This window comes from Nannospalax galili, unplaced genomic scaffold (assembly GCF_000622305.1).
Source record: "Nannospalax galili isolate Female #2095 unplaced genomic scaffold, S.galili_v1.0 scaffold3, whole genome shotgun sequence".
NCBI lineage: Eukaryota > Metazoa > Chordata > Mammalia > Rodentia > Spalacidae > Nannospalax > Nannospalax galili.
The window spans coordinates 1,079,629-1,088,816 of record NW_008351466.1 but is presented as its reverse complement, the minus strand read 5'-3'; positions in this window follow the sequence as shown (position 1 = coordinate 1,088,816).

Below are 9,188 nucleotides of genomic sequence, written 5' to 3'. Positions count from 1 at the left end.
AATGCAATTATTTAGCCATTTAACCCCTTTATATTTATTTAATCTGATAAAGCATGTTCTTCAAGAAAAAGTGAAATCATTACATTTGTAGGAGGGGAAAGAAAAATCCCATATTATATTAAAGGTTAGACTCTTCAAGCAGAAAATCAGTAAATAGGTATGTCATAAGTGATATGCAATACTGTTGAATTAAATAAACACCAGAGCCAAGATAACCTTTTGTTTAACTTTGTTATCAGACAACCAAATCACAACAAAGTGAAATCTCCAGAAATTTGTTTAACATTCTTAGTTTGGTGCAAGGAAAAACACGTGAGAGGCTACAGAATTAGTTTTCAGAAATAAGATGAATTCAGTTATTCTACAGTTAGGGCTGGCTTGCTTCTATTAAACAGGTTCTTCTGTGTGCCTTCCTCTTGCCTAGGACTATGACAGAGGCTCTGAGGGAAGGTAGACAAGACTCACAGGGTGATAATATACAACCATCAGAGCATCAGTAATCCAGGAAAGCAGCCATCATTTTTAGCAATGAGGAAAAGAAGAGAATTAGAGAAGTGGGTTGAATGCCTAGGATACCTATACTCTGGGACAGCTCTGAGCTTCAGCATGACAGCAGGAATGAACAATTCATGTACAAGGATGCTCGAGTAGGTATGCCTGGAGAGATGGGAAGGTGCTGACACAGCCATTGGCCTTTTGGCCAATTGGATAGATCCCAGAAGATAGCAGAGGGCCTAGAATGATGAGCTGAGGAGTCTGAGGTGGTTCCTATAACAATGGGAAGTTAATAAAGAGGTTTTTTCTGAGATGCTTCTACAGGAGAACTCCAGTAGCTATGCGTAAGATGGACTGTAGCATGCAGTAATCTTGAAGCTAAGGGAGACTGACACAGTCTTTCAGATGGCAGGTGACAGATATATCTCCGTACTAAGCAGGCTATAATTCATACTGCAATGGTTTCTGGAAATATTATCAAGAACCATTCTGCACCATAATTAGTTGGGACGATTGAAACAAATGTGGATTCCTGACCCCCACCCTCACACCTACCCAACTGAAATCTCAGGAACAGGAGGGCTCAAGAATGCCTAGGTTTGTAACAATCATCCCTCATGATGCCTATATTAAAATTTGAGCCCAGTAGGTGCGGGGAGATGGTTCAGTGGATAAAGCACTTGCCATGCAAGCATTAGAACTGGAGTTCAGATCCTCAGAACCCATAGAGAACTGGATGAGTATGGTGGCCCAAGAGTAAGGCCAACACTTGAGAGATAGAACAAGAGGAAACTCGGGGCAAGCTGTCTAGCTATACTAGTGGAACTGGTAAGAGATACCCTGCCTCAGTAAATAGAATAGAGAGCAGTCATCATAAACCTCTGGCCTCCACACACACATATGCATGAACTGCAGCATACACACATGGGCCCACACAAATATGAACACGTATACACACATGCATGTATACTACATACATGTGCACAAGCAAGAAAAAAGAATAAAAAAAAGTTGAGACCCAACATACAGCAAAAGAAATTTCACGTGAATTTGTTGAACTGAAAAAAAAAAAAAACTAACCAGCATGCATGATGGCCTGTAATCCCAGCACTTGGGAGATAGAGGCAGAAGGACTGAGAATTCAAGGCCTTTCTTGGCTACACAGAGAGTTGGAGGCCAGCATGGGTTACCTTAGACCCCATCTCAAAAAAAAAAAAAATCAAGGTTGAAAAAATTCATCCCAGCATTTGAGAAGCAGAAGTAAGTGAGTTTCTGTGAGTTCAAGGCCAACCTAGTCTACATAGTAAGTTCCAGGCCAGTCAGAGCTATGTAGTGAAACACTGTCTCACTAAAATTGGATTCATTATGATATTAAATGTGCAGAAAATTCACTGAAATGGGCTGGAGAGTTGGCTCAGAGGTTAATAGTTCTTGCTGCTCTTCCAGAGGACCCAAGTTTGGTTACCTGTAATTCCAGCTCCACGAGGTCAAGTGCCCTCTTCTGGCCTTTGTGGGCACCTACACACATGTGGCACACACACATATGCATACACAAAAATAATAAAAATAATAAATCATTTTTTGAAATGTACTGGAATAAATGCTGGAAAGAAATATGCTGGATGTTCACAGTGGTGCCACTGGATAGTGGGCTTGGGGTTTTTCATTTGCTTGTTGCTTTTCTATTTCTGTACATTCCAATTTTTCTACAATAGTCATGCATTGCATTGACAATAAGAAAAACAAAATTTCTGGGTCTTGTTGAAGTTCCCATAGTCCAGACTCTAAAACTGAAAACTAGATTTATTAACAAATTTAGAAGAGGGCAGTTAGACTCTGATGAATTAATTTGTAAGCAACTTTATAGGAGATTGGCGTACAAGCCAAATTCAGTGAAGAATATTGCTTCTACTGACAGAATTATGCTTATCTATAGCTAGGATCATACCTATGAGCTATTAATGTACCAGGGAAACAAATCAGAGGATCCCCTGTCATTTGAACAAATGAAGTTCAAGGGTTTTGAGAGAGTTCTTCCACTGGGGTATTTAAAACAAGCCTACCAGACCAGTGCTTCTGTTACCTGAAAAGTGTCTTATAAACAGTGACTCTCCAATGTTCTTTTTACACCACCTCTAACTAGTTTCCAGAATCTTCTGTCATTACAGTATTACCTGCCTCCTATCCTCATTACATGTCACAGTTTCCAAGGTAACAGCTCATCTTACATGAATTACACTCTAGGTTGGCAGCTCCCAGGTGAGATATTGAGAAACATCTTCATCTCATCTTCAGTCTATCTACAAATTATATTTACCAGAAGGGTTTCTGGGAAGAGTCACAGATGGCTAGTTTCATCCACTGTGAGCCTTCTTTTTAAAAATTTTTCAGTTGAGGAGTCTATCATTTTTTTGATTTGTGTGTCTAATCTTTCTTATAAAGTGTATTTATTTAGTTTAGAGATACACACTACTTTGGGGGCCCTTCAGCTTTCTGATAAACGTCAAGGATTTTGTATGGGAGCATTTAGGAGAATGGCACTAGTCCTTAGAAAAATAGGGAATTCAGAAAGGGAGTCCTTTAGGAGAGAGAAGAGATGGTGGAACATGACATAAAGGTCCAGTGGGCATGTATGTGCATAACGAGTTAACATAATTGGAAAGCTCTTATATTTTTGTGTAGGAGGAATTACCCTGGAAACTGTCACCAAACTACTTAGCTACCTTTATACTTCTAGTTTCTAGGGTAACACAGATATTTACTATCTTACATTTACATGGCTGGTGTTAATGTTCATTTTCTCACTTCCTAGGGTCTCAACCCTTTGCTTTTTTTAAGTGCTGAAATTAGCAATTCAATGTTAGCAGCATTCCAGCACTGACAATTCATCCCTCACAGCTAGATGTAGAGAAATGATCTAGGAACATCTATCCCACGTCCTGTTCCACACCAGGACACCATCAGTGCAAGAATCTCAGTTTGTTGTCTAGAACTCAGCACAAAAGTACAAATTCTCCAACCACCCGGAGGCTGTAATTTCTATCTTTTCCAAATCACCATCCTCAGCAAACCCTAAATAAAGACACTAGCTTCTACTCTCCTGATGATGGGATGGCAGAGCCAGATTGTTTTAGTGCCTCCCTGCTTGTATGCTCCATGATTCTGTGAAGACACTAGTAGTTGAAAAAATTTGGTCCTACCCCACACTGAGTTGTTAAGATTACTATTTGGTCCCTAAATTTTGGCAGGGGTGGTGGGGAGGCAGGGTGAAAGTGCTAGGGCCTGACATAGCCTAGACTGGCCTCAAATTCTTCATGTAATTGAGGATGACCTTGATCTCCTGACCCTTCTGCCTCCATCTCCCAAGTGCTGGGATTATAGTGTGCAGCACCACCAGACCTAGCTGCTTCCTAAATTTATAATTTGGATTTTTTCTTTTCCTGAAGGAACTCAGTCATGTTGGAAATGAAAGTGATCATCCAGAGCAGCGCTTGCTGTATTAAAAAGTATCCAACATCTGCTGAATACTTTGTACCTCACACTGTACCAAGTGCCCCATGTTCATCATCACATGCAGGTAGCTAATTTATAGGGGAAAACATTGGTAGCTGTACTTTACATATGCAACAACTGAGACTTACAGAGGGATAAAAAACTTATCCAAGTTCACAAAGTAAGTCATAGAACTGGACCTTAAATTCAGCAGTCTAATGCTCACTTTCCACTTTAATTTTTGAACTTTTGGCCAGTGATCCTCAGACTTCAGTTTGCATCAGAATTCCCTGGAAGGCTCATTAAAATTCAGATTGCAGACAGAGGCAGGCGGATCTCTGTGAGTTCCAGGCCAGCCTGGTCTCCACGGTAAATCCAGGACAACTGGGGCTACAGGGAGACCCTGTCTCAAAAAGACCAAAAAAAATTCAGATTGCTAGTCAGATGTTGTACCTCACACCTTCCTGTAATTCCATCACTTGGGAAACCGAGGCAGGAGGTTTACTACCAGTTTGGGGTTATTCTGGGCTACAGAATGAAACTTTATCTCAAAAAACAAGTATGGCTAGGGAGATAGTTCTGTTGGAAAAGTGAGGACTTGATTTTGATACCCAGAACCCACATTTTAAAAGCTAGGCATGGTAATGTGCATTTGTAATCCAAGTGCTGGGTAGGCAGAAACAGGTGGATCCCTGGCACTTGCTGTCCCGTCAGTCTAGCACAGTTGGCAAGTTCCAGGCCAGTGACAGACTCTGTCTCAAAAAATCATGAATGATACCTGAGAAACAGCATCCAAGGTTGAGCTCTTGCCTCCACATGCACATGCATGCACCCATCTGCACATGCACATGAAGACACAGCTGTGCATAAACACATACACCCAACAACAACCACCACCAAATGAAACATCCACACCCACACAACACCAACACACACTACTCAGATTTCGAGGTTCCGTCTCCACAGTTTCTGATTGAGTCAGTCTGAGAATTTGCATTTCTATCAAGTTTCCAAGTGATGTTGCGGTCAGTGGACTATGGGATCACCTTTGGAAGACCTCCATTTTGTACTCCATTGTACAGGAAGGGAAGATGAACCTACCTTTGTAATGAAGCTAAGAAACTTGTGTACAAGAGTGTGAGCTTGTATTCTGTTCTGTGCTCAGTGCTCAGGAATCATGGAGAACACCTAATCTGCCTCTGTCTCTTCAAGAAAACAAAACAAAATGAGCCATTCTGCTATGGAAGAAAACACAGTTCATAGGCTGTGTGTGCTCACAGAATACATTGTAAGGAGCTGGACATACACTGGGTTAGACTTGGTTTCTCACCTAGTCCCTACTGCTACAAAATGCTGATGTGTATGCAGCATAATCTTTGTTCTCCTATTAAAGTAACTCAAAGAGTTAATGCTGAAGAAAAGTATTTGCCAGGCATAGCTACCTGTCAGTTGGGGTTTTAATATAAGAGACACATTCAGTCTGATCCTGTGGAGGGGCTCGATTAGCACTATCTTGGGAAGCTGAGGAAAGAACCATTACTGTGCAAGCTCTCCTTGGAGCTGTTTTTCACACCTACCTTGTAAAGAAGATATATTGCCTACAGTAGACAGGCAGAAGCACAAGTTAAGTGTAACACTCACCCCTACCATCACCTTGTCTTTTTGCTTCGATTTTCCTACCTCAGGCCTTGTATTTCACTGAGATACAGCTGAGGTCCCAGCCTGAGTTTTCACACAGCACAGTGTAGTGTTCCTTAAATGTGGCTGCACATTAAGGCACTTAGTAAATTCTTGAAAATTACCAGTACCCAGTTACAATACCCAGTTATATTCTTTGTGAATATATATATATATATATATATATATTCATGAAACAAAACTCAAGGTTTTGGTAACCTTAAGTTACCAAAATGGTAACCAAGCTTTAAAACTAATAGTAATCTCAAGAAAATAAGCTCTACAGGGGTTGGAGAGATGGTTCAATGGTTAAGAGCATATACTGTTTCCTAAGGACCCAAGTTGGTTTGCCAGCACCCATGTTAGGCAGCTCACAATCACCTGTAACTACAGCTCCAGGGATCTGACATCCTCTTCTAGACTCCACAGGCACCTACCTGCACTCACACTTGCATATACTCATACACAGAAAGATATACACATATAAGTAAAAATAAAATAAACACTTTTTAAAAGAAAGAAAACAGGCTTTATAGCTGGCATGGTAGTACACACCTTTAATCCCAGCATTTAGTAAACTAGTTACAGATTTGCAGCCTGTCTTTAAAAAGAAAGAAATACTGATAATGCAAGCTGCATTTTGAGGTCTGTTACTCATGATAAAATCACCTTGGATAAATGATCTACTAAATGATCTAGACTTAATTTCATTATATTGCTGTCTTTTGAGACAGGGTCTCCCTGTAGCTATGGTGGCCTGGAACTCACTATGCAGACCAAGCTGGCCTCGCCTGGCTTTAATTTCACTACTTTTAAAAGTCAGCATAATGATAGATCCCAATGGACTTGTTTCAGAGGCTATCAGGTGTATCCAAAGGACTGGTATATTTGTTTTATTTTGGCAGTGCTGGGAATGGAACTCAGGGCCTTCAGACTAGGCAAGTGATATAACCACTGAGCTATACCCCAAGCCCTAGACTGGTGTATATAATGCACAATAGTTGCACAATGCCTAGTACAGAAAGATCACTTCCTGGATGATAGTGATAAAATTGAAGCATGGCCCTTCAACCTACAGAGCAAGTCATGAGGGAGTGATACTATATGAGATGTGGTATTGTACCCATTCTTCTGTGGATCTCATGGTCTTTCCATTAAGATCTATGTGACATGGGTCAGGTGGTGACCCATGCCTTTAACACCAGCACTTGGGAGGCAGATGCAAGCAGAACTGTGTAAGTTTGAGGTCAGCCTGATCTACATAGTGAGTTCCAGGCCAGCCAGTGACAAGACAAAAGAATGAATGACATACACATAAATACACACACAAAAAGAAAGCATGGAAACTTGTGTCACATGGGATCTAGTTTTCAGTGCTGGTACAGACACAACCTTAAATTTCAGCTCTCATAATTAACATCTTCCAAACTTAAAGATAATTCTTCCTATTTCGTGATCTCTTTACTTGAAACAAAAGGTGAATACTTGTAGATGTCATCAAGGTTTGACTGTGAGGTTGCTGCTGTCAGACATTGGTTGGACGAACAGGAAGAATCTGAACAGCAGAAGTGCTTAGTAAGAGAAAAGACAAACTAACTTGTCAAATCCTTTCTCAGTAGCAACGGATTCTTCTATAGCAATGATGGCTTCTACATAGTAACAAGCATGGCCTCTTTGCTTCTGCTTGTGCTCCAGTGCATTGTTCTTTGACAAGTAGCAAGTGGGCCTCCATTGGTTAACCCAGGTCAAGCAAATGTTAAAAGTTGCTTTATAACAAGTAGGGTAAGATGTGAGAAAGAAATGAGGTATAACTATTGGGAGACAAAAATCATCTTTATCGCTGCCATTGGGGAACACACCTTTAATCTCGACACTCAGGAGACAGAGTTAGGTGAATCTCTGTGAGTTCAAAGCCAACCTTTCTACAGAGCAAGTTCCAGGCTATCCAGGGCCACATACTGAGACACTGTATCAAAGAATAATAATAATAATAATAATAATAATAATAATAATAATGAAGAAGAAGAAGAAGAAGAGGAAGAAGAAGAAGGAGGAGGAGGAGCAGGAGGAGGAGGAGGAGAAGAGGAAGAAGAAGAAGGGATGAGGAGGAGGAAGAGGAGGGGGAGAAGAATGGAAAAGAAGAAGAAAGACCCGAGTTCAGATTCCTAACACTCATGTGAAATCAAGCTTAGTGTAAACCCAGGAAGCAGAAACAGGCAGATCAAGAGGGCTAGCCAGCTAGTCAAGCTAAAATGTCAAGCTCCAAGTTCATCAACAGACCTTGCACCACAAATAAGTTTTCAACCTATACAGGAAGATACCCAAAGTTGATCTCTGATCTCACCATGTACATGCATGGGTGAGTACATCTGCACACTCATGCATATAGAACACATACATGTATATACATGTATATAGAACATACACACATAAAATAAAATACTAATGATCATTACTCATCAGAGAAATGAAAATTTAAACCACATTGAAATACTATGCTACACCTGTTAGATTGATTCTGTAAATAAATAAATAAATCAGTGAGGACAGAGCTAGTCAACAGTTTTAAATGTAAAAATATTACAAAATTTTGTAATTGGATGCAATCCATTTTGTCTATTTTTTTAACCAAAAAGCTAAAAGATAAGTGTTGGCAAGGCTATAGTGGAAAAAGAACCACTGCCCACTGTTGGCTGTATTGTATATTGGTATAGCCATTTTTAAATATTTTGTTTATTATTTTTATTTTATATGTATGAGTGTATTGCCTGCATGTAAGTAAGTGCATCTTTGTCATGCAATACTTGTGGAGGTCAGAAGAGGGCATTAGATTCCCCTGGAACTGGAGTTATGGATGGTTGTTAGCGGCCATATGGGTGCTGGGAATCAAACCTGGTCCTCTGCAAGAGCAGCCAGTGCTCTTAACTACTGAGTCATCTCTCTAGGCCCTGATATAGCTATTTTAAAGAAAAGTATGGAGGTGCCCCTACAAGCTACAAATCGAATTTACATATGATCAGCCATCTCATTACAAGCATACCCAAAAGGAATTGAAATTAGTATGTGAAAGAAATATCTTCACTCTCATGCTTTTTAGAGCACTAGTTAAAATAGCCAACAATAAAAACAACTTGTGTCCATCAGTGGATGATTATATTTTTAAAATTATATTATTCAGCCTTTACAAAAACTAGGAGCTTTTGCTATTTGTAACACCATGAATGAACTTAGAGAACATTATATTATGTGAAATAAGTCAGATACAAAGAGACAAATGATTGCCCTTAGAAGTGGAATCTGAGAAAAGTCCAACTCATAGAAGCAGAAAGTAGAAAAGTAGTTATTGGAGGCCAGGAGTGAGGGTAGGGATGGAGAAAGGGGAAACTTGGGAACTGGTACAAGCTGCAGTTAGGAGGAACAAGTTGTATTGCACAGAAAGGTGATTATAGTTAATACTCTTTTGTGGCACTGGGGATTAAACCCAGGCCTCATATTAAGCACTGTACCATTGAGCTATCTTTCAA